Consider the following 26811-nt stretch of genomic DNA (forward strand, 5'->3'; position numbering starts at 1 on the left):
GATTCTTAGCCACGGAACCACCAGGGAGGTCCATGAGATCTTTCAAATGTGATCAAATTATTAAACATTGAATTTATATTTTAGCATTTTACGATCATCTCAATTGCATAAAGCAAAGGGCACTTTTGCTATGTTCCGAATGAAGAATTTTTAAACATTGCTAGCTGTTTCAGATTATATGTACAATTGTTATTCTCCATTTGTATAGACAATTGAGAATTGAAAACTCAACAAGACAGTACTTTTCATGTTAAAATTTGTTCACAATGTGATGGTCGGAAATTGTTGGGTTAAATAAAGCCCTAGCATTCCTTATGCAAAATCTGTTGCCCATCACCACTAAGAAACTGTCTGGTTTTCAGCCTTTTCTTTTAAGGATGTTTTTCTAAGACCTCACTCTCTTGCATGGGTTGTGGTACTTTCGGTAGGGTTAATCCACTCTCCACGATTCTGACACGTATTTGTCTTGTCAGTTCTACATCGATAGCCTGACTCCCCTTTACAGAGATTGGTGTTCACATAGAGGGAGCTCTATATCTTCCTGCAGGCATTTTTAGTTTAGTCTGTTAATGAAACTCCCCACTGAAAAATCTTATTTAATATGTGTTCTACAGTGATTTGAACAGAGAAGTGGCCATTTGCCATATCAAAAACATTCATCTTTGTTCTGAGTTCAAAATTTGGAGTTTATAAGGCACCAGTGTAACATGACCTATTAAAATATATTTACTAACTTAACAAATATAAGACACTAAGTGCCAGGCGCTGTTCTTACTGCTTCACACTTATTAGCTCACTTAATCTTCACAACAACCTTGATTACATATATTTATTATCCCTCAAGACCCAAGGACCCATAGTAAGTGGCAAAGTATTTAATGAGTGTTGTATGGTTTTAGGATAAGTGGCATCAGAAAATAGCACATGACTTGCCACCAGTGTCAATTCACAGGGTTTGTGGCATGAATTATTTACACATGACCCATATTTTCTCTGCCTGGAAATGAAATTGGGCATGGGGTAGGATGAGTGTCTTAGACTGAATAAACACCAGAATTGCCTGCTGAAGGGCTAGTGAACTCTTCCTCTTTGTGGATCTTTATAAAAGGGAGAGAAAAATCATTTTGGAACAATTTGGGCTCAGAAGTGTTTGGAGTGGGGAAATTCGTCTTCTTAACTGAGGTGATCCTCCAGAGAGGTTCTCCTTGCACAAAATGAGATCATTAGGAAGATGCCCCACCCCCAGCAACAGGAAAAATTGATGATCAGACAATGTGGCTTGAAAAGAGCAAAGCACAAGCAAGAAACGCAAAAGCCAGCAAATGGAACTACATCCAACTAAAAAGCTTCTCCAGAGCAAAAGAAATCCTCAACAAAATGAAAAGGCAGCCCACTGAATGGGAGAAAATATTTGCAAACTATATATCTGATAAGCAGTTAATATCCAAAAAATTAAGGAACTCCTAAATAACACCAGAACAACACAAAACAAGACAAAACCAAAAACCAATTCACTTAACAAACGGGTAGAGGATTTGTAAACATTTTTTCAAAGAAGGCATAGAGATGGTCAACAAGTACATGAAAAGGTGTTCAACATCACTAATCACCAGGGAGATGCAAATCGAAACCACAATGTGATAGCACCTCACACCTGTTAGAATGGGTATCATCAAGAAGACAAGAGATAACGAATGCTGGTGAGGATGTGGAGAAAAGGGAACCCTGGTGCACTGTTGGTAGGAATGTAAATTCGTACAGCTACTATGGAAAACAGTATGGAGGCTCCTCAAAAATTTAAAAATAGAACTACCCTATGATCCGGTAATCTCACATCTTGGAATACATCCAAATGAGATGAAATCACTACCTCAAAGTGATATCTGCACTCCCATGTACATGAGAGCATTATTCATAACTGCCAAGACATTGAAACAAGCTAAAGGTCCAACAACAGATGAATGGATAAACAAAATGTTTTCTACATATAATTCACCCATAAAAAGAAGGAAATTCTGCCTTTTGGGATAACATGGATGGACCCTGAAGGCATTATGCTGAGTGAAATAAGTCAAACAGAGAAAGATAAGTATAATATGATATCACTTACACGTGGAATCAAAACCATCAAACTCAAAGAAACATAGACTAGAAAGGTAATTGCCAGGGGCTGAGGGGTAGGAGAAATGGGGAGATGTTGGTCAAAAGATACAAACTTCCAGTCACGAGATGAATGAATTCTGAGGATCTAATGAACAGCACGGTGACTATGTTAACAATACTATAGTTGACCCTTGAACTACTCTGGGCTTAGGGGCACCGACCCTCTGCCCTCCATATCCGAGGTTCTGTATCTATGGTTTCTCTGTACTTGCATTTCCTCCCTCTCCATGATGAAACCAACCTTAGGTCGTATGGCACTGTAGTACTTACTACTGAAAAACATCTGCTTATAAGTGGACCCGTGCAGTCCAAACCCGTGTTGTGCACGGGACAACTGTATACTGTCTACTCAAAAGGTGCTATGAAAGTAGAGCTTTAATGTTCTCATCGTAACAACAACACAATGATAGTGGCGTAAGGTGAAGGACCTGTTAACTAACCTTTTTGTGGTAAACATTTTGCAATACGCATGTGTATCAGACCATCACAATGTGCACCTAAAATGACACAATGTTATATGTCAATTATATCTCAAGAAAACTGGGGAAAAAAAGAGAAAAGAGAGCAGAACATACAAGTTTTTTTAATCTAGGCTCTGGTTACCGCTTTGAAAAAATCACGAGTGCCCATGGACAACAGAACGTGAGAGAGAGAGAGTTGAAGGTCTACATCGATGACATTGTACTTGATTTCTCCCTCCTCTGTTTCCCCAAATGTGTCAATTTACATCCAGTCAATTTGCATTTCGTTATAAGTTTTGACATTATGCTTGAAATTCCATTTGGGAAGCTTTAGCTCCTGGGGCCTGAGGCACATTCTTTTGAATTATGGAAATGATCCTAAAGTGATCCAAAACCCTGTCTGGTGAATCATAGGAGTAAAGGTGAAAAGTAATGAGCCCGTTTTCCCCACGCAATTCCTCAACTGCCCGTGGCAATGATTCCCAAAGAAGCATGTCCTTGAATCACACTTCTAGCCATTCCATCAGACAACAGCTGCGTTACCTCCCCAATCCACTGCTTTGAACAGTGTATCATATACGTATACACTGTTTGCTGAAAAATCCTGTCTGTTTTTGAAATTAATTTTTATTGGAGTATAGTTGATTTTCAATGTTGTGTTACTTTCTGCTGTACAGCTAAGTGAATCAGTTAATTATTCATATACATATATCCACACTTTTTAAGATTCTTTTGCCATACAGGTCATTACAGAGTATTGAGTAGAGTTCCCGTGCTATACAGTAGGTCCTTATTAGTTATCTATTTTATATATAGTAGTGTGTACATGTCAATCCCAATGTTCCAATTTCTCCGTCCCCGCCTTTCCCCTCTGGTGACCATAAATTTGTTTTCTACATCTGTGATGGAGAACAAACCTCTGTCTTATCCCTTCATAGTTGTAGCACCCATGTCAAGGTATAGTAAGAAAAAACTTCTCATTACACGATTCCATATCACATACACAAGAAAGGCAAGTACAAAACATGTCATGCCTTAGAGAAAAGCAATATTCTGACCAGCCAGATCAGAGATGCCGCAACATGTGCTGGAAAAAAGAAAAAGAAAATAGAATGATGGCACTCTTGGACATTTTATTCTCATACTCACTTGGTTTATGAAAATAAACTTTTGCCTTTCCAATACAAGCATATGAGCTGCAGTACTATTCAAGGCATGTACATTTCACTATACATCAAGTGAAACGTAAATGTTTTCCCAAGGAATCCACACAAAAGACTGTGTCGGACACCTGTCTGATTCACATGTAGGTGTTTCAGGGAATCTCTTGGGGGTCAAGGATAGGATATAGTCAGTGCTCTAGAAACCCTTATATGTTTAATTTCTTTAAAAATGCAGCCCCTTTAGGCCCCTTTTGCCCAGGATTTGCCAGGTGCCATCAACTCAAAATAAGCATGAAGAGCTGCTATCCCTTCAAATGGCGCAGAGGAGTGCTTAGGTTTTGATGATGAACGGCGTGAATACATCCGTATTTAGGGATGTAACACATGTTCTTTAATGAGATCAGGAGTATTTCACCAGCAATGCAATCATTAGTCAAAACAAATGTCTACTTAATTGGCCAAAAGATAAACAAGAGGGGTCATCAGCAGCTGACCAGGGTATATAAAGGGCCCAGAGCAGGAGGAAGACATTCACACCTGAGAACTCTCAACTCTTCTCACCAGCTCAAGCCAACTCAGCCCCAGACACCGCCATGACCGGCTCCTGCTTCGGCCCCATCTCCTCCTCCCTGGGCTGCGCCGGAGGCTGCTTCCAGCCCCGCTGCTGCCACGACCCCCGCTGCTGCCGCCCAGTGTACTGCAAGACCACCGTGTGCCGCCCCGTGACCTGCGTGCCCCGCTGCACGCGCCCCATCTGTGAGCCCCGCTGCCGCCCAGTCTGCTGCGCCCCGTGCAGCCTGCAGGACGGCTGCTGCCGCCCCATCACCTGCTGCCCCACGTCCTGCCAGGCCGTGGTCTGCCGCCCCTGCTGCTGGACCACCACCTGCTGCCATCCCGTCTCTGTGCAGTCCCCGTGCTGCCGCCACCCCTGCTGCCAGCCGGACCCCTGCTGGGCCACCTGCAGCACTTCCTCCTGCTGCTGAGCAATGCATCCTAGGAGCGCATCATCACTACGGGTCCCCCAGAGACGGCCGGCTCCATCCTGCTGTCCCACAGCTTCACAGCAGAAAGTGGCAGGGCTCTTCTCGAGAAGCCCATTCCTCCTCTCTTCTAACTAGCTTATAAGAGGCACCGAAGACCCTTTTCAAACGAACTACTTCTCAAGAATATCCTGTCCTCTCAAGACCCCAGCTCCCTCCTATATAATGTTGGTTTTCTAATAAATTCAGCACTCCCAGCATAGAAATCATGGTCTTCGTGATATTTCCTTTAAGGAGATTCTGTCTGAATTTTCCAGAGACATTGAAAGCAAGATACAGGATAATCCTCTTAAATTGTTCTCTAAAATAACCTAAGTCTGGGTAGTTTCCTTCTTATCATTGTAGATGGCATTTATAGGACACAGTAGCTAAGGAAGGTGGGCACAGCTATATCTTCATCACCTATACAGAGTCACAGATGCCCATGGCTCCAGACAGGTGCCGCACACCTTCAAAAATGACCAGTAAGGAGTCTACACTGGGGTTACCACTTATATTCCCAGTCTGAGTATTCATTCACTGAACTCACACCTGCTAGCACAGCACAGAAAGCCCAGTATGTTAGAGGTGGAAGGAACCTTGAGTGGCATCTGGCCAATCGCCTGTTTTTGAAGCTAAGGAGCAATGAGTAATGAACAATCAAATACGTTTCTTAATGTCATTATAACCACTGATGTTCAGAAAAGACCCAGGACAACGCAAGCCCCCTGACATTAAGCATTTAAGCCAAACATTTCCTCTTACTATGATCGGAGACACGTTCCTCTGCGCAGAGGAACTGTCATATTTTGTGACCAAGTAGAACTGCTTCTTCAGGTAATAGACACTCCCTTCTATGTATTACAGCGCTGGCTGTTATTTGGCATGTGATTCACAATGTCGACTTGTGTGGATATTAAATCCATACTGGCTCTCCAGGGCTGCTTATCTTTGTGCTCAGGAAATGGGCATTGAAGGCATTTTTCACGCACGTTAATCACTGCCAATCTACAAGTATTTTTTGAACATCTACTGGGAATAAGGCACTGAGTTGACCACCCTGAGGGAATATAAAGGAATCAAAGGCGGTTCCTGCTTTGAAGAGGTTATAATCTCCTTAGGGACATGAGTTGTAAATCAGAAAAAAGTCTGATACATAATATAATACATAATATAAGAAATACCAAAAATAGTTGACGACTGTAAACCTATTAGGAAACCTCATGCAATGGTCGTGTCATTTTTAAGTAAAAAATAAGGAAGCAGTAAAATATGAACCTATCTTGTGAGGGAGTATGTGTTTTGTGTGTCCGTGTCTATGTGGTTTTTTAAAATTTATTTATTTATTTATTTATGGCTGTGTTGGGTCTTTGTTTCTATGCCAGGGCTTTCTGTAGTTGCGGCAAATGGTGGCCACTCTTCATCGCGGTGCGCGGGCCTCTCACTATCGCGGCCTCCCTTGTTGCGGAGCACAGGCTTCAGACGCGCAGGCTCAGTAGTTGTGCTCACGGGCCTCGTAGCTCCGCGGCATGTGGGATCTTCCCAGAGCAGGGTTCGAACCCGTGTCCCCTGCATTGGCAGGCGGATTCTCAACCACTGCACCACCAGGGAAGCCCCCTATGTGTTTTTATGCCTAAAAAATACCTGGAACATTAGGCAACAAAATCTAACAGTAACTGGTAATAATATTCATCTTCTTCTTCATTTTTTTCTCAATTATATACTTTTAAAAATGAACATACATTTTATTTTTAGATGAACTGGATTGTCTAAAACCTGTACCTATTTGGGGGAAATTATTTAAACTTTTCTCACAATTATGCTATGCTCTTGAAAATGTAACTATCAAAGTGTAAATGAATTTAAAGCAGATAAGCTAGAGAGCAGCGGATTGTACTCCTAAAGAGGTCTTTTATTACATATAAGAGTATACCACCGTGTTGTAAATAGTGGACTTCTCGGAGATCTTTTGGGTGTTTTAAATATTTATTTATTTATTTTGTTTGTTTGGCCGCGCCAGGTCTTCGTTGTGGCATGCAAACACTCAGCTGCGGCATATGAGATCAAGTTCCATGACCAGGGATCGAACCCGGGCCCCTGCATTGGGAGCGCGGATTCTTAGCCACGGAACCACCAGGGAGGTCCATGAGATCTTTCAAATGTGATCAAATTATTAAACATTGAATTTATATTTTAGCATTTTACGATCATCTCAATTGCATAAAGCAAAGGGCACTTTTGCTATGTTCCGAATGAAGAATTTTTAAACATTGCTAGCTGTTTCAGATTATATGTACAATTGTTATTCTCCATTTGTATAGACAATTGAGAATTGAAAACTCAACAAGACAGTACTTTTCATGTTAAAATTTGTTCACAATGTGATGGTCGGAAATTGTTGGGTTAAATAAAGCCCTAGCATTCCTTATGCAAAATCTGTTGCCCATCACCACTAAGAAACTGTCTGGTTTTCAGCCTTTTCTTTTAAGGATGTTTTTCTAAGACCTCACTCTCTTGCATGGGTTGTGGTACTTTCGGTAGGGTTAATCCACTCTCCACGATTCTGACACGTATTTGTCTTGTCAGTTCTACATCGATAGCCTGACTCCCCTTTACAGAGATTGGTGTTCACATAGAGGGAGCTCAATATCTTCCTGCAGGCATTTTTAGTTTACTCTGTTAATGAAACTCCCCACTGAAAAATCTTATTTAATATGTGTTCTACAGTGATTTGAACAGAGAAGTGGCCATTTGCCATATCAAAAACATTCATCTTTGTTCTGAGTTCAAAATTTGGAGTTTATAAGGCACCAGTGTAACATGACCTATTAAAATATATTTACTAACGTAACAAATATAAGACACTAAGTGCCAGGCGCTGTTCTTACTGCTTCACACTTATTAGCTCACTTAATCTTCACAACAACCTTGATTACATATCTTTATTATCCCTCAAGACCCAAGGACCCATAGTAAGTGGCAAAGTATTTAATGAGTGTTGTATGGTTTTAGGATAAGTGGCATCAGAAAATAGCACATGACTTGCCACCAGTGTCAATTCACAGGGTTTGTGGCATGAATTATTTACACATGACCCATATTTTCTCTGCCTGGAAATGAAATTGGGCATGGGGTAGGATGAGTGTCTTAGACTGAATAAACACCAGAATTGCCTGCTGAAGGGCTAGTGAACTCTTCATCTTTGTGGATCTTTATAAAAGGGAGAGAAAAATCATTTTGGAACAATTTGGGCTCAGAAGTGTTTGGAGTGGGGAAATTCGTCTTCTTAACTGAGGTGATCCTCCAGAGAGGTTCTCCTTGCACAAAATGAGATCATTAGGAAGATGCCCCACCCCCAGCAACAGGAAAAATTGATGATCAGACAATGTGGCTTGAAAAGAGCAAAGCACAAGCAAGAAACGCAAAAGCCAGCAAATGGAACTACATCCAACTAAAAAGCTTCTCCAGAGCAAAAGAAATCCTCAACAAAATGAAAAGGCAGCCCACTGAATGGGAGAAAATATTTGCAAACTATATATCTGATAAGCAGTTAATATCCAAAAAATTAAGGAACTCCTAAATAACACCAGAACAACACAAAACAAGACAAAACCAAAAACCAATTCACTTAACAAACGGGTAGAGGATTTGTAAACATTTTTTCAAAGAAGGCATAGAGATGGTCAACAAGTACATGAAAAGGTGTTCAACATCACTAATCACCAGGGAGATGCAAATCAAAACCACAATGTGATAGCACCTCACACCTGTTAGAATGGGTATCATCAAGAAGACAAGAGATAACGAATGCTGGTGAGGATGTGGAGAAAAGGGAACCCGGGTGCACTGTTGGTAGGAATGTAAATTCGTACAGCTACTATGGAAAACAGTATGGAGGCTCCTCAAAAATTTAAAAATAGAACTACCCTATGATCCGGTAATCTCACATCTTGGAATACATCCAAATGAGATGAAATCACTACCTCAAAGTGATATCTGCACTCCCATGTACATGAGAGCATTATTCATAACTGCCAAGACATTGAAACAAGCTAAAGGTCCAACAACAGATGAATGGATAAACAAAATGTTTTCTACATATAATTCACCCATAAAAAGAAGGAAATTCTGCCTTTTGGGATAACATGGATGGACCCTGAAGGCATTATGCTGAGTGAAATATGTCAAACAGAGAAAGATAAATATAATATGATATCACTTACACGTGGAATCAAAACCATCAAACTCAAAGAAACATAGACTAGAAAGGTAATTGCCAGGGGCTGAGGGGTAGGAGAAATGGGGAGATGTTGGTCAAAAGATACAAACTTCCAGTCACGAGATGAATGAATTCTGAGGATCTAATGAACAGCACGGTGACTATGTTAACAATACTATAGTTGACCCTTGAACTACTCTGGGCTTAGGGGCACCGACCCTCTGCCCTCCATATCCGAGATTCTGTATCTATGGTTTCTCTGTACTTGCATTTCCTCCCTCTCCATGATGAAACCAACCTTAGGTCGTATGGCACTGTAGTACTTACTACTGAAAAACATCTGCTTATAAGTCGACCCGTGCAGTCCAAACCCGTGTTGTGCACGGGACAACTGTATACTGTCTACTCAAAAGGTGCTATGAAAGTAGAGCTTTAATGTTCTCGTCGTAACAACAACACAATGATAGTGACGGAAGGTGAAGGACCTGTTAACTAACCTTTTTGTGGTAAACATTTTGCAATACACATGTGTATCAGACCATCACAATGTGCACCTAAAATGACACAATGTTATATGTCAATTATATCTCAAGAAAGCTGGGGAAAAAAAGAGAAAAGAGAGCAGAACATACAAGTTTTTTTAATCTAGGCTCTGGTTACCGCTTTGAAAAAATCACGAGTGCCCATGGACAACAGAATGTGAGAGAGAGAGAGTTGAAGGTCTACATCGATGACATTGTACTTGATTTCTCCCTCCTCTGTTTCCCCAAATGTGTCAATTTACATCCAGTCAATTTGCATTTCGTTATAAGTTTTGACATTATGCTTGAAATTCCATTTGGGAAGCTTTAGCTCCTGGGGCCTGAGGCACATTCTTTTGAATTATGGAAATGATCCTAAAGTGATCCAAAACCCTGTCTGGTGAATCATAGGAGTAAAGGTGAAAAGTAATGAGCCCGTTTTCCCCACGCAATTCCTCAACTGCCCGTGGCAATGATTCCCAAAGAAGCATGTCCTTGAATCACACTTCTAGCCATTCCATCAGACAACAGCTGCGTTACCTCCCCAATCCACTGCTTTGAACAGTGTATCATATACACTGTTTGCTGAAAAATCCTGTCTGTTTTTGAAATTAATTTTTATTGGAGTATAGTTGATTTTCAATGTTGTGTTACTTTCTGCTGTACAGCTAAGTGAATCAGTTAATTATTCATATACATATATCCACACTTTTTAAGATTCTTTTCCCATACAGGTCATTACAGAGTATTGAGTAGAGTTCCCGTGCTATACAGTAGGTCCTTATTAGTTATCTATTTTATATATAGTAGTGTGTACATGTCAATCCCAATGTTCCAATTTCTCCGTCCCCGCCTTTCCCCTCTGGTGACCATAAATTTGTTTTCTACATCTGTGATGGACAACAAACCTCTGTCTTATCCCTTCATAGTTGTAGCACCCATGTCAAGGTATAGTAAGAAAAAACTTCTCATTACACGATTCCATATCACATACACAAGAAAGGCAAGTACAAAACATGTCATGCCTTAGAGAAAAGCAATATTCTGACCAGCCAGATCAGAGATGCCGCAACATGTGCTGGAAAAAAGAAAAAGAAAATAAAATGATGGCACTCTTGGATATTTTATTCTCATACTCACTTGGTTTATGAAAATAAACTTTTGCCTTTCCAATACAAGCATATGAGCTGCAGTACTATTCAAGGCATGTACATTGCACTATACATCAAGTGAAACGTAAATGTTTTCCCAAGGAATCCACACAAAAGACTGTGTCGGACACCTGTCTGATTCACATGTAGGTGTTTCAGGGGATCTCTTGGGGGTCAAGGATAGGATCTAGTCAGTGCTCTAGAAACCCTTATATGTTTAATTTCTTTAAAAATGCAGCCCCTTTAGGCCCCTTTTGCCCAGGATTTGCCAGGTGCCATCAACTCAAAATAAGCATGAAGCGCTGCTATCCCTTCAAATGGCGAAGAGGAGTGCTGAGGTTTTGATGATGAACGGCGTGAATACATCCATATTTAGGGATGTAACACATGTTCTTTAATGAGATCATGAGTATTTCACCAGCAATGCAATCATTAGTCAAAACAAATGTCTACTTAATTGGCCAAAAGATAAACAAGAGGGGTCATCAGCAGCTGACCAGGGTATATAAAGGGCCCAGAGCAGGAGGAAGACATTCACACCTGAGAACTCTCAACTCTTCTCACCAGCTCAAGCCAACTCAGCCCCAGACACCGCCATGACCGGCTCCTGCTTCGGCCCCATCTCCTCCTCCCTGGGCTGCGCCGGAGGCTGCTTCCAGCCCCGCTGCTGCCACGACCCCCGCTGCTGCCGCCCAGTGTACTGCAAGACCACCGTGTGCCGCCCCGTGACCTGCGTGCCCCGCTGCACGCGCCCCATCTGTGAGCCCCGCTGCCGCCCAGTCTGCTGCGCCCCGTGCAGCCTGCAGGACGGCTGCTGCCGCCCCATCACCTGCTGCCCCACGTCCTGCCAGGCCGTGGTCTGCCGCCCCTGCTGCTGGACCACCACCTGCTGCCATCCCGTCTCTGTGCAGTCCCCGTGCTGCCGCCACCACTGCTGCCAGCCGGACCCCTGCTGGGCCACCTGCAGCACTTCCTCCTGCTGCTGAGCAATGCATCCTAGGAGCGCATCATCACTACGGGTCCCCCAGAGACGGCCGGCTCCATCCTGCTGTCCCACAGCTTCACAGCAGAAAGTGGCAGGGCTCTTCTCGAGAAGCCCATTCCTCCTCTCTTCTAACTAGCTTATAAGAGGCACCGAAGACCCTTTTCAAACGAACTACTTCTCAAGAATATCCTGTCCTCTCAAGACCCCAGCTCCCTCCTATATAATGTTGGTTTTCTAATAAATTCAGCACTCCCAGCATAGAAATCATGGTCTTCGTGATATTTCCTTTAAGGAGATTCTGTCTGAATTTTCCAGAGACATTGAAAGCAAGATACAGGATAATCCTCTTAAATTGTTCTCTAAAATAACCTAAGTCTGGGTAGTTTCCTTCTTATCATTGTAGATGGCATTTATAGGACACAGTAGCTAAGGAAGGTGGGCACAGCTATATCTTCATCACCTATACAGAGTCACAGATGCCCATGGCTCCAGACAGGTGCCGCACACCTGAGAAATGTTCTTCAAAAATGACCAGTAAGGAGTCTACACTGGGGTTACCACTTATATTCCCAGTCTGAGTATTCATTCACTGAACTCACACCTGCTGGCACAGCACAGAAAGCCCAGTATGTTAGAGGTGGAAGGAACCTTGAGTGGCATCTGGCCAATCGCCTGTTTTTGAAGCTAAGGAGCAATGAGTAATGAACAATCAAATACGTTTCTTAATGTCATTATAACCACTGATGTTCAGAAAAGACCCAGGAGAACGCAAGCCCCCTGACATTAAGCATTTAAGCCAAACATTTCCTCTTACTATGATCGGAGACACGTTCCTCTGCGCAGAGGAACTGTCATATTTTGTGACCAAGTAGAACTGCTTCTTCAGGTAATAGACACTCCCTTCTATGTACTACAGCGCTGGCTGTTATTTGGCATGTGATTCACAATGTCGACTTGTGTGGATATTAAATCCATACTGGCTCTCCAGGGCTGCTTATCGTTGTGCTCAGGAACTGGGCATTGAAGGCATTTTTCACGCACGTTAATCACTGCCAATCTACAAGTATTTTTTGAACATCTACTGGGAATAAGGCACTGAGTTGACCACCCTGAGGGAATATAAAGGAATCAAAGGCGGTTCCTGCTTTGAAGAGGTTATAATCTACTTAGGGACATGAGCTGTAAATCAGAAAAAAGTCTGATACATAATATAATACATAATATAAGAAATACCAAAAATAGTTGACGACTGTAAACCTATTAGGAAACCTCATGCAATGGTCGTGTCATTTTTAAGTAAAAAATAAGGAAGCAGTAAAATATGAACCTATCTTGTGAGGGAGTATGTGTTTTGTGTGTCCGTGTCTATGTGGTTTTTTAAAATTTATTTATTTATTTATTTATGGCTGTGTTGGGTCTTTGTTTCTATGCCAGGGCTTTCTGTAGTTGTGGCAAATGGTGGCCACTCTTCATCGCGGTGCGCGGGCCTCTCACTATCGCGGCCTCCCTTGTTGCGGAGCACAGGCTTCAGACGCGCAGGCTCAGTAGTTGTGCTCACGGGCCTCGTAGCTCCGCGGCATGTGGGATCTTCCCAGAGCACGGTTCGAACCCGTGTCCCCTGCATTGGCAGGCGGATTCTCAAACACTGCGCCACCAGGGAAGCCCCCTATGTGTTTTTATGCCTAAAAAATACCTGGAACATTAGGCAACAAAATCTAACAGTAACTGGTAATAATATTCATCTTCTTCTTCATTTTTTTCTCAATTATATACTTTTAAAAATGAACATACATTTTATTTTTAGATGAACTGGATTGTCTAAAACCTGTACCTATTTGGGGGAAATTATTTAAACTTTTCTCACAATTATGCTATGCTCTTGAAAATGTAACTATCAAAGTGTAAATGAATTTAAAGCAGATAAGCTAGAGAGCAGCGGTTTGTACTCCTAAAGAGGTCTTTTATTACATATAAGAGTATACCACCGTGTTGTAAATAGTGGAGTTCTCGGAGATCTTTTGGGTGTTTTAAATATTTATTTATTTTGTTTGTTTGTTTGGCCGCGCCAGTTCTTCGTTGTAGCATGCAAACACTCTGCTGCGGCATATGAGATCAAGTTCCCTGACCAGGGATCGAACCCGGGCCACTGCATTGGGAGCGCGGATTCTTAGCCACGGAACCACCAGGGAGGTCCATGAGATCTTTCAAATGTGATCAAATTATTAAACATTGAATTTATATTTTAGCATTTTACGATCATCTCAATTGCATAAAGCAAAGGGCACTTTTGCTATGTTCCGAATGAAGAATTTTTAAACATTGCTAGCTGTTTCAGATTATATGTACAATTGTTATTCTCCATTTGTATAGACAATTGAGAACTGAAAACTCAACAAGACAGTACTTTTCATGTTAAAATTTGTTCACAATGTGATGGTCGGAAATTGTTGGGTTAAATAAAGCCCTAGCATTCCTTATGCAAAATCTGTTGCCCATCACCACTAAGAAACTGTCTGGTTTTCAGCCTTTTCTTTTAAGGATGTTTTTCTAAGACCTCACTCTCTTGCATGGGTTGTGGTACTTTCAGTAGGGTTAATCCACTCTCCACAATTCTGACACATATTTGTCTTGTCAGTTCTACATCGATAGCCTGACTCCCCTTTACAGAGACTGGTGTTCACATAGAGGGAGCTCTATATCTTCCTCCAAGGTAGTTTTATTTTACTCTGTTAATGAAATTCCCACTGAAAAATCTTATTCAATATGTATTCTGTGGTGATTTGAGCAGAGAACTGGCCATTTGCCATATCAAAAACATTCATCTTTGTTCTGAGTTCAAAATTTGGAGTTTATAAGGCACCAGTGTAACATGACCTATTAAAATATATTTACTAACTTAACAAATATAAGACACTAAGTGCCAGGCGCTGTTCTTACTGCTTCACACTTATTAGCTCACTTAATCTTCACAACAACCTTGATTACATATCTTTATTATCCCTCAAGACCCAAGGACCCATAGTAAGTGGCAAAGTATTTAATGAGTGTTGTATGGTTTTAGGATAAGTGGCATCAGAAAATAGCACATGACTTGCCACCAGTGTCAATTCACAGGGTTTGTGGCATGAATTATTTACACATGACCCATATTTTCTCTGCCTGGAAATGAAATTGGGCATGGGGTAGGATGAGTGTCTTAGACTGAATAAACACCAGAATTGCCTGCTGAAGGGCTAGTGAACTCTTCATCTTTGTGGATCTTTATAAAAGGGAGAGAAAAATCATTTTGGAACAATTTGGGCTCAGAAGTGTTTGGAGTGGGGAAATTCGTCTTCTTAACTGAGGTGATCCTCCAGAGAGGTTCTCCTTGCACAAAATGAGATCATTAGGAAGATGCCCTACCCCCAGCAACAGGAAAAATTGATGATCAGACAATGTGGCTTGAAAAGAGCAAAGCACAAGCAAGAAACGCAAAAGCCAGCAAATGGAACTACATCCAACTAAAAAGCTTCTCCAGAGCAAAAGAAATCCTCAACAAAATGAAAAGGCAGCCCACTGAATGGGAGAAAATATTTGCAAACTATATATCTGATAAGCAGTTAATATCCAAAAAATTAAGGAACTCCTAAATAACACCAGAACAACACAAAACAAGACAAAACCAAAAACCAATTCACTTAACAAACAGGTAGAGGATTTGTAAACATTTTTTCAAAGAAGGCATAGAGATGGTCAACAAGTACATGAAAAGGTGTTCAACATCACTAATCACCAGGGAGATGCAAATCAAAACCACAATGTGATAGCACCTCACACCTGTTAGAATGGGTATCATCAAGAAGACAAGAGATAACGAATGCTGGTGAGGATGTGGAGAAAAGGGAACCCTGGTGCACTGTTGGTAGGAATGTAAATTCGTACAGCTACTATGGAAAACAGTATGGAGGCTCCTCAAAAATTTAAAAATAGAACTACCCTATGATCCGGTAATCTCACATCTTGGAATACATCCAAATGAGATGAAATCACTACCTCAAAGTGATATCTGCACTCCCATGTACATGAGAGCATTATTCATAACTGCCAAGACATTGAAACAAGCTAAAGGTCCAACAACAGATGAATGGATAAACAAAATGTTTTCTACATATAATTCACCCATAAAAAGAAGGAAATTCTGCCTTTTGGGATAACATGGATGGACCCTGAAGGCATTATGCTGAGTGAAATAAGTCAAACAGAGAAAGATAAATATAATATGATATCACTTACACGTGGAATCAAAACCATCAAACTCAAAGAAACATAGACTAGAAAGGTAATTGCCAGGGGCTGAGGGGTAGGAGAAATGGGGAGATGTTGGTCAAAAGATACAAACTTCCAGTCACGAGATGAATGAATTCTGAGGATCTAATGAACAGCACGGTGACTATGTTAACAATACTATAGTTGACCCTTGAACTACTCTGGGCTTAGGGGCACCGACCCTCTGCCCTCCATATCCGAGGTTCTGTATCTATGGTTTCTCTGTACTTGCATTTCCTCCCTCTCCATGATGAAACCAACCTTAGGTCGTATGGCACTGTAGTACTTACTACTGAAAAACATCTGCTTATAAGTGGACCCGTGCAGTCCAAACCCGTGTTGTGCACGGGACAACTGTATACTGTCTACTCAAAAGGTGCTATGAAAGTAGAGCTTTAATGTTCTCATCGTAACAACAACACAATGATAGTGACGTAAGGTGAAGGACCTGTTAACTAACCTTTTTGTGGTAAACATTTTGCAATACGCATGTGTATCAGACCATCACAATGTGCACCTAAAATGACACAATGTTATATGTCAATTATATCTCAAGAAAGCTGGGGAAAAAAAGAGAAAAGAGAGCAGAACATACAAGTTTTTTTAATCTAGGCTCTGGTTACCGCTTTGAAAAAATCACGAGTGCCCATGGACAACAGAACGTGAGAGAGAGAGAGTTGAAGGTCTACATCGATGACATTGTACTTGATTTCTCCCTCCTCTGTTTCCCCAAATGTGTCAATTTACATCCAGTCAATTTGCATTTCGTTATAAGTTTTGACATTATGCTTGAAATTCCATTTGGGAAGCTTTAGCTCCTGGGGCCTGAGGCACATTCTTTTGAATTATGGAAATGATCCTAAAGTGATCCAAAACCCTGTCTGGTGAATCATAGGAGTAAAGGTGAAAAGTAATGAGCCCATTTTCCCCACGCAATTCCTCAACTGCCCGTGGCAATGATTCCCAAAGAAGCATGTCCTTGAATCACACTTCTAGCCATTCCATCAGACAACAGCTGCGTTACCTCCCCAATCCACTGCTTTGAACAGTGTATCATATACGTATACACTGTTTGCTGAAAAATCCTGTCTGTTTTTGAAATTAATTTTTATTGGAGTATAGTTGATTTTCAATGTTGTGTTACTTTCTGCTGTACAGCTAAGTGAATCAGTTAATTATTCATATACATATATCCACACTTTTTAAGATTCTTTTGCCATACAGGTCATTACAGAGTATTGAGTAGAGTTCCCGTGCTATACAGTAGGTCCTTATTAGTTATCTATTTTATATATAGTAGTGTGTACATGTCAATCCCAATGTTCCAATTTCTCCGTCCCCGCCTTTCCCCTCTGGTGACCATAAATTTGTTTTCTACATCTGTGATGGAGAACAAACCTCTGTCTTATCCCTTCATAGTTGTAGCACCCATGTCAAGGTATAGTAAGAAAAAACTTCTCATTACACGATTCCATATCACATACACAAGAAAGGCAAGTACAAAACATGTCATGCCTTAGAGAAAAGCAATATTCTGACCAGCCAGATCAGAGATGCCGCAACATGTGCTGGAAAAAAGAAAAAGAAAATAGAATGATGGCACTCTTGGACATTTTATTCTCATACTCACTTGGTTTATGAAAATAAACTTTTGCCTTTCCAATACAAGCATATGAGCTGCAGTACTATTCAAGGCATGTACATTTCACTATACATCAAGTGAAACGTAAATGTTTTCCCAAGGAATCCACACAAAAGACTGTGTCGGACACCTGTCTGATTCACATGTAGGTGTTTCAGGGAATCTCTTGGGGGTCAAGGATAGGATATAGTCAGTGCTCTAGAAACCCTTATATGTTTAATTTCTTTAAAAATGCAGCCCCTTTAGGCCCCTTTTGCCCAGGATTTGCCAGGTGCCATCAACTCAAAATAAGCATGAAGAGCTGCTATCCCTTCAAATGGCGCAGAGGAGTGCTTAGGTTTTGATGATGAACGGCGTGAATACATCCGTATTTAGGGATGTAACACATGTTCTTTAATGAGATCAGGAGTATTTCACCAGCAATGCAATCATTAGTCAAAACAAATGTCTACTTAATTGGCCAAAAGATAAACAAGAGGGGTCATCAGCAGCTGACCAGGGTATATAAAGGGCCCAGAGCAGGAGGAAGACATTCACACCTGAGAACTCTCAACTCTTCTCACCAGCTCAAGCCAACTCAGCCCCAGACACCGCCATGACCGGCTCCTGCTTCGGCCCCATCTCCTCCTCCCTGGGCTGCGCCGGAGGCTGCTTCCAGCCCCGCTGCTGCCACGACCCCCGCTGCTGCCGCCCAGTGTACTGCAAGACCACCGTGTGCCGCCCCGTGACCTGCGTGCCCCGCTGCACGCGCCCCATCTGTGAGCCCCGCTGCCGCCCAGTCTGCTGCGCCCCGTGCAGCCTGCAGGACGGCTGCTGCCGCCCCATCACCTGCTGCCCCACGTCCTGCCAGGCCGTGGTCTGCCGCCCCTGCTGCTGGACCACCACCTGCTGCCATCCCGTCTCTGTGCAGTCCCCGTGCTGCCGCCACCCCTGCTGCCAGCCGGACCCCTGCTGGGCCACCTGCAGCACTTCCTCCTGCTGCTGAGCAATGCATCCTAGGAGCGCATCATCACTACGGGTCCCCCAGAGACGGCCGGCTCCATCCTGCTGTCCCACAGCTTCACAGCAGAAAGTGGCAGGGCTCTTCTCGAGAAGCCCATTCCTCCTCTCTTCTAACTAGCTTATAAGAGGCACCGAAGACCCTTTTCAAACGAACTACTTCTCAAGAATATCCTGTCCTCTCAAGACCCCAGCTCCCTCCTATATAATGTTGGTTTTCTAATAAATTCAGCACTCCCAGCATAGAAATCATGGTCTTCGTGATATTTCCTTTAAGGAGATTCTGTCTGAATTTTCCAGAGACATTGAAAGCAAGATACAGGATAATCCTCTTAAATTGTTCTCTAAAATAACCTAAGTCTGGGTAGTTTCCTTCTTATCATTGTAGATGGCATTTATAGGACACAGTAGCTAAGGAAGGTGGGCACAGCTATATCTTCATCACCTATACAGAGTCACAGATGCCCATGGCTCCAGACAGGTGCCGCACACCTTCAAAAATGACCAGTAAGGAGTCTACACTGGGGTTACCACTTATATTCCCAGTCTGAGTATTCATTCACTGAACTCACACCTGCTAGCACAGCACAGAAAGCCCAGTATGTTAGAGGTGGAAGGAACCTTGAGTGGCATCTGGCCAATCGCCTGTTTTTGAAGCTAAGGAGCAATGAGTAATGAACAATCAAATACGTTTCTTAATGTCATTATAACCACTGATGTTCAGAAAAGACCCAGGACAACGCAAGCCCCCTGACATTAAGCATTTAAGCCAAACATTTCCTCTTACTATGATCGGAGACACGTTCCTCTGCGCAGAGGAACTGTCATATTTTGTGACCAAGTAGAACTGCTTCTTCAGGTAATAGACACTCCCTTCTATGTATTACAGCGCTGGCTGTTATTTGGCATGTGATTCACAATGTCGACTTGTGTGGATATTAAATCCATACTGGCTCTCCAGGGCTGCTTATCTTTGTGCTCAGGAAATGGGCATTGAAGGCATTTTTCACGCACGTTAATCACTGCCAATCTACAAGTATTTTTTGAACATCTACTGGGAATAAGGCACTGAGTTGACCACCCTGAGGGAATATAAAGGAATCAAAGGCGGTTCCTGCTTTGAAGAGGTTATAATCTCCTTAGGGACATGAGTTGTAAATCAGAAAAAAGTCTGATACATAATATAATACATAATATAAGAAATACCAAAAATAGTTGACGACTGTAAACCTATTAGGAAACCTCATGCAATGGTCGTGTCATTTTTAAGTAAAAAATAAGGAAGCAGTAAAATATGAACCTATCTTGTGAGGGAGTATGTGTTTTGTGTGTCCGTGTCTATGTGGTTTTTTAAAATTTATTTATTTATTTATTTATGGCTGTGTTGGGTCTTTGTTTCTATGCCAGGGCTTTCTGTAGTTGCGGCAAATGGTGGCCACTCTTCATCGCGGTGCGCGGGCCTCTCACTATCGCGGCCTCCCTTGTTGCGGAGCACAGGCTTCAGACGCGCAGGCTCAGTAGTTGTGCTCACGGGCCTCGTAGCTCCGCGGCATGTGGGATCTTCCCAGAGCAGGGTTCGAACCCGTGTCCCCTGCATTGGCAGGCGGATTCTCAACCACTGCACCACCAGGGAAGCCCCCTATGTGTTTTTATGCCTAAAAAATACCTGGAACATTAGGCAACAAAATCTAACAGTAACTGGTAATAATATTCATCTTCTTCTTCATTTTTTTCTCAATTATATACTTTTAAAAATGAACATACATTTTATTTTTAGATGAACTGGATTGTCTAAAACCTGTACCTATTTGGGGGAAATTATTTAAACTTTTCTCACAATTATGCTATGCTCTTGAAAATGTAACTATCAAAGTGTAAATGAATTTAAAGCAGATAAGCTAGAGAGCAGCGGTTTGTACTCCTAAAGAGGTCTTTTATTACATATAAGAGTATACCACCGTGTTGTAAATAGTGGAGTTCTCGGAGATCTTTTGGGTGTTTTAAATATTTATTTATTTATTTTGTTTGTTTGGCCGCGCCAGGTCTTCGTTGTGGCATGCAAACACTCAGCTGCGGCATATGAGATCAAGTTCCATGACCAGGGATCGAACCCGGGCCCCTGCATTGGGAGCGCGGATTCTTAGCCACGGAACCACCAGGGAGGTCCATGAGATCTTTCAAATGTGATCAAATTATTAAACATTGAATTTATATTTTAGCATTTTACGATCATCTCAATTGCATAAAGCAAAGGGCACTTTTGCTATGTTCCGAATGAAGAATTTTTAAACATTGCTAGCTGTTTCAGATTATATGTACAATTGTTATTCTCCATTTGTATAGACAATTGAGAATTGAAAACTCAACAAGACAGTACTTTTCATGTTAAAATTTGTTCACAATGTGATGGTCGGAAATTGTTGGGTTAAATAAAGCCCTAGCATTCCTTATGCAAAATCTGTTGCCCATCACCACTAAGAAACTGTCTGGTTTTCAGCCTTTTCTTTTAAGGATGTTTTTCTAAGACCTCACTCTCTTGCATGGGTTGTGGTACTTTCGGTAGGGTTAATCCACTCTCCGCGATTCTGACACGTATTTGTCTTGTCAGTTCTACATCGATAGCCTGACTCCCCTTTACAGAGATTGGTGTTCACATAGAGGGAGCTCAATATCTTCCTGCAGGCATTTTTAGTTTACTCTGTTAATGAAACTCCCCACTGAAAAATCTTATTTAATATGTGTTCTACAGTGATTTGAACAGAGAAGTGGCCATTTGCCATATCAAAAACATTCATCTTTGTTCTGAGTTCAAAATTTGGAGTTTATAAGGCACCAGTGTAACATGACCTATTAAAATATATTTACTAACGTAACAAATATAAGACACTAAGTGCCAGGCGCTGTTCTTACTGCTTCACACTTATTAGCTCACTTAATCTTCACAACAACCTTGATTACATATCTTTATTATCCCTCAAGACCCAAGGACCCATAGTAAGTGGCAAAGTATTTAATGAGTGTTGTATGGTTTTAGGATAAGTGGCATCAGAAAATAGCACATGACTTGCCACCAGTGTCAATTCACAGGGTTTGTGGCATGAATTATTTACACATGACCCATATTTTCTCTGCCTGGAAATGAAATTGGGCATGGGGTAGGATGAGTGTCTTAGACTGAATAAACACCAGAATTGCCTGCTGAAGGGCTAGTGAACTCTTCATCTTTGTGGATCTTTATAAAAGGGAGAGAAAAATCATTTTGGAACAATTTGGGCTCAGAAGTGTTTGGAGTGGGGAAATTCGTCTTCTTAACTGAGGTGATCCTCCAGAGAGGTTCTCCTTGCACAAAATGAGATCATTAGGAAGATGCCCCACCCCCAGCAACAGGAAAAATTGATGATCAGACAATGTGGCTTGAAAAGAGCAAAGCACAAGCAAGAAACGCAAAAGCCAGCAAATGGAACTACATCCAACTAAAAAGCTTCTCCAGAGCAAAAGAAATCCTCAACAAAATGAAAAGGCAGCCCACTGAATGGGAGAAAATATTTGCAAACTATATATCTGATAAGCAGTTAATATCCAAAAAATTAAGGAACTCCTAAATAACACCAGAACAACACAAAACAAGACAAAACCAAAAACCAATTCACTTAACAAACGGGTAGAGGATTTGTAAACATTTTTTCAAAGAAGGCATAGAGATGGTCAACAAGTACATGAAAAGGTGTTCAACATCACTAATCACCAGGGAGATGCAAATCAAAACCACAATGTGATAGCACCTCACACCTGTTAGAATGGTTATCATCAAGAAGACAAGAGATAACGAATGCTGGTGAGGATGTGGAGAAAAGGGAACCCTGGTGCACTGTTGGTAGGAATGTAAATTCGTACAGCTACTATGGAAAACAGTATGGAGGCTCCTCAAAAATTTAAAAATAGAACTACCCTATGATCCGGTAATCTCACATCTTGGAATACATCCAAATGAGATGAAATCACTACCTCAAAGTGATATCTGCACTCCCATGTACATGAGAGCATTATTCATAACTGCCAAGACATTGAAACAAGCTAAAGGTCCAACAACAGATGAATGGATAAACAAAATGTTTTCTACATATAATTCACCCATAAAAAGAAGGAAATTCTGCCTTTTGGGATAACATGGATGGACCCTGAAGGCATTATGCTGAGTGAAATATGTCAAACAGAGAAAGATAAATATAATATGATATCACTTACACGTGGAATCAAAACCATCAAACTCAAAGAAACATAGACTAGAAAGGTAATTGCCAGGGGCTGAGGGGTAGGAGAAATGGGGAGATGTTGGTCAAAAGATACAAACTTCCAGTCACGAGATGAATGAATTCTGAGGATCTAATGAACAGCACGGTGACTATGTTAACAATACTATAGTTGACCCTTGAACTACTCTGGGCTTAGGGGCACCGACCCTCTGCCCTCCATATCCGAGATTCTGTATCTATGGTTTCTCTGTACTTGCATTTCCTCCCTCTCCATGATGAAACCAACCTTAGGTCGTATGGCACTGTAGTACTTACTACTGAAAAACATCTGCTTATAAGTCGACCCGTGCAGTCCAAACCCGTGTTGTGCACGGGACAACTGTATACTGTCTACTCAAAAGGTGCTATGAAAGTAGAGCTTTAATGTTCTCGTCGTAACAACAACACAATGATAGTGACGGAAGGTGAAGGACCTGTTAACTAACCTTTTTGTGGTAAACATTTTGCAATACACATGTGTATCAGACCATCACAATGTGCACCTAAAATGACACAATGTTATATGTCAATTATATCTCAAGAAAGCTGGGGAAAAAAAGAGAAAAGAGAGCAGAACATACAAGTTTTTTTAATCTAGGCTCTGGTTACCGCTTTGAAAAAATCACGAGTGCCCATGGACAACAGAACGTGAGAGAGAGAGAGTTGAAGGTCTACATCGATGACATTGTACTTGATTTCTCCCTCCTCTGTTTCCCCAAATGTGTCAATTTACATCCAGTCAATTTGCATTTCGTTATAAGTTTTGACATTATGCTTGAAATTCCATTTGGGAAGCTTTAGCTCCTGGGGCCTGAGGCACATTCTTTTGAATTATGGAAATGATCCTAAAGTGATCCAAAACCCTGTCTGGTGAATCATAGGAGTAAAGGTGAAAAGTAATGAGCCCGTTTTCCCCACGCAATTCCTCAACTGCCCGTGGCAATGATTCCCAAAGAAGCATGTCCTTGAATCACACTTCTAGCCATTCCATCAGACAACAGCTGCGTTACCTCCCCAATCCACTGCTTTGAACAGTGTATCATATACACTGTTTGCTGAAAAATCCTGTCTGTTTTTGAAATTAATTTTTATTGGAGTATAGTTGATTTTCAATGTTGTGTTACTTTCTGCTGTACAGCTAAGTGAATCAGTTAATTATTCATATACATATATCCACACTTTTTAAGATTCTTTTCCCATACAGGTCATTACAGAGTATTGAGTAGAGTTCCCGTGCTATACAGTAGGTCCTTATTAGTTATCTATTTTATATATAGTAGTGTGTACATGTCAATCCCAATGTTCCAATTTCTCCGTCCCCGCCTTTCCCCTCTGGTGACCATAAATTTGTTTTCTACATCTGTGATGGACAACAAACCTCTGTCTTATCCCTTCATAGTTGTAGCACCCATGTCAAGGTATAGTAAGAAAAAACTTCTCATTACACGATTCCATATCACATACACAAGAAAGGCAAGTACAAAACATGTCATGCCTTAGAGAAAAGCAATATTCTGACCAGCCAGATCAGAGATGCCGCAACATGTGCTGGAAAAAAGAAAAAGAAAATAAAATGATGGCACTCTTGGATATTTTATTCTCATACTCACTTGGTTTATGAAAATAAACTTTTGCCTTTCCAATACAAGCATATGAGCTGCAGTACTATTCAAGGCATGTACATTGCACTATACATCAAGTGAAACGTAAATGTTTTCCCAAGGAATCCACACAAAAGACTGTGTCGGACACCTGTCTGATTCACATGTAGGTGTTTCAGGGGATCTCTTGGGGGTCAAGGATAGGATCTAGTCAGTGCTCTAAAAACCCTTATATGTTTAATTTCTTTAAAAATGCAGCCCCTTTAGGCCCCTTTTGCCCAGGATTTGCCAGGTGCCATCAACTCAAAATAAGCATGAAGAGCTGCTATCCCTTCAAATGGCGCAGAGGAGTGCTTAGGTTTTGATGATGAACGGCGTGAATACATCCATATTTAGGGATGTAACACATGTTCTTTAATGAGATCATGAGTATTTCACCAGCAATGCAATCATTAGTCAAAACAAATGTCTACTTAATTGGCCAAAAGATAAACAAGAGGGGTCATCAGCAGCTGACCAGGGTATATAAAGGGCCCAGAGCAGGAGGAAGACATTCACACCTGAGAACTCTCAACTCTTCTCACCAGCTCAAGCCAACTCAGCCCCAGACACCGCCATGACCGGCTCCTGCTTCGGCCCCATCTCCTCCTCCCTGGGCTGCGCCGGAGGCTGCTTCCAGCCCCGCTGCTGCCACGACCCCCGCTGCTGCCGCCCAGTGTACTGCAAGACCACCGTGTGCCGCCCCGTGACCTGCGTGCCCCGCTGCACGCGCCCCATCTGTGAGCCCCGCTGCCGCCCAGTCTGCTGCGCCCCGTGCAGCCTGCAGGACGGCTGCTGCCGCCCCATCACCTGCTGCCCCACGTCCTGCCAGGCCGTGGTCTGCCGCCCCTGCTGCTGGACCACCACCTGCTGCCATCCCGTCTCTGTGCAGTCCCCGTGCTGCCGCCACCCCTGCTGCCAGCCGGACCCCTGCTGGGCCACCTGCAGCACTTCCTCCTGCTGCTGAGCAATGCATCCTAGGAGCGCATCATCACTACGGGTCCCCCAGAGACGGCCGGCTCCATCCTGCTGTCCCACAGCTTCACAGCAGAAAGTGGCAGGGCTCTTCTCGAGAAGCCCATTCCTCCTCTCTTCTAACTAGCTTATAAGAGGCACCGAAGACCCTTTTCAAACGAACTACTTCTCAAGAATATCCTGTCCTCTCAAGACCCCAGCTCCCTCCGATATAATGTTGGTTTTCTAATAAATTCAGCACTCCCAGCATAGAAATCATGGTCTTTGTGATATTTCCATTAAGGAGATTCTGTCTGAATTTTCCAGAGACATTGAAAGCAAGATACAGGATAATCCTCATAAATTGTTCTCTAAAAAACCCTAAGTCTGGGTAGTTTCCTTCTTATCATTGTAAATGGCATTTATAGGACACAGTAGCTAAGGAAGGTGGGCACAGCTATATCTTCATCACATATACAGAGTCACAGATGCCCACGGTTCCAGACAGGTGCCGCACACCTGAGAAATGTTCCTCAAAAATGACCAGTAAGGAGTCTACACTGGGGTTACCACTTATATTCCCAGTCTGAGTATTCATTCACTGAACTCACACCTGCTAGCACAGCACAGAAAGCCCAGTATGTTAGAGGTGGAAGGAACCTTGAGCGGCATCTGGCCAATCGCCTGTTTTTGAAGCTAAGGAGCAATGAGTAATGAAAGATCAAATACGTTTCTTAATGTCCTTATAACCACTGATGTTCAGAAAAGACCCAGGAGAATGCAAGCCCCCTGACATTAAGCATTTAAGCCAAACATTTCCTCTTACTATGATCGGAGACACGTTCCTCTGCGCAGAGGAACTGTCATATTTTGTGACCAAGTAGAACTGCTTCTTCAGGTAATAGACACTCCCTTCTATGTATTACAGTGCTGGCTGTTATTTGGAATGTGATTCACAATGTCGACTTGTGTGGATATTAAATCCATACTGGCTCTCCAGGGCTGCTTATCTTTGTGCTCAGGAACTGGGCATTGAAGGCATTTTTCACGCACGTTAATCACTGCCAATCTACAAGTATTTTTTGAACATCTACTGGGAATAAGGCACTGAGTTGACCACCCTGAGGGAATATAAAGGAATCAAAGGCGGTTCCTGCTTTGAAGAGGTTATAATCTACTTAGGGACATGAGCTGTAAATCAGAAAAATGTCTGATACATAATATAATACATAATATAAGAAATACCAAAAATAGGTGACGACTGTAAACCTATTAGGAAACCTCATGCAATGGTTGT

At 42.0% G+C, this 26811-nt stretch overlaps 4 pseudogenes across 4 annotated transcripts; all 4 read left to right on the forward strand.

Annotated features, from left to right (window-relative positions):
- The first annotated feature begins 4203 nt into the window (after positions 1-4203).
- Positions 4204-5218, forward strand: LOC309654148 (keratin, high-sulfur matrix protein, IIIA3 pseudogene; annotated as a pseudogene). The gene has a single exon. The product of its transcript is annotated as a keratin, high-sulfur matrix protein, IIIA3 pseudogene (transcript).
- Positions 5219-11018: 5800 nt separating this feature from the next.
- On the forward strand, positions 11019-12129 carry LOC309654144 (keratin, high-sulfur matrix protein, IIIA3 pseudogene; annotated as a pseudogene). Its single transcript has one exon. The product of its transcript is annotated as a keratin, high-sulfur matrix protein, IIIA3 pseudogene (transcript).
- Positions 12130-18047: 5918 nt separating this feature from the next.
- LOC309654150 (keratin, high-sulfur matrix protein, IIIA3 pseudogene) lies at positions 18048-19062 on the forward strand (annotated as a pseudogene). The gene has a single exon. The product of its transcript is annotated as a keratin, high-sulfur matrix protein, IIIA3 pseudogene (transcript).
- A 5752-nt stretch (positions 19063-24814) lies between these two features.
- LOC309654146 (keratin, high-sulfur matrix protein, IIIA3 pseudogene) lies at positions 24815-26713 on the forward strand (annotated as a pseudogene). The gene has a single exon. The product of its transcript is annotated as a keratin, high-sulfur matrix protein, IIIA3 pseudogene (transcript).
- Positions 26714-26811: the final 98 nt, after the last annotated feature.

The sequence above is a fragment of the Balaenoptera physalus genome (genome assembly GCF_965194825.1).
Source record: "Balaenoptera physalus genome assembly, contig: HAP1_SCAFFOLD_2124, whole genome shotgun sequence".
In the NCBI taxonomy this organism is placed as follows: Eukaryota; Metazoa; Chordata; class Mammalia; order Artiodactyla; family Balaenopteridae; genus Balaenoptera; species Balaenoptera physalus.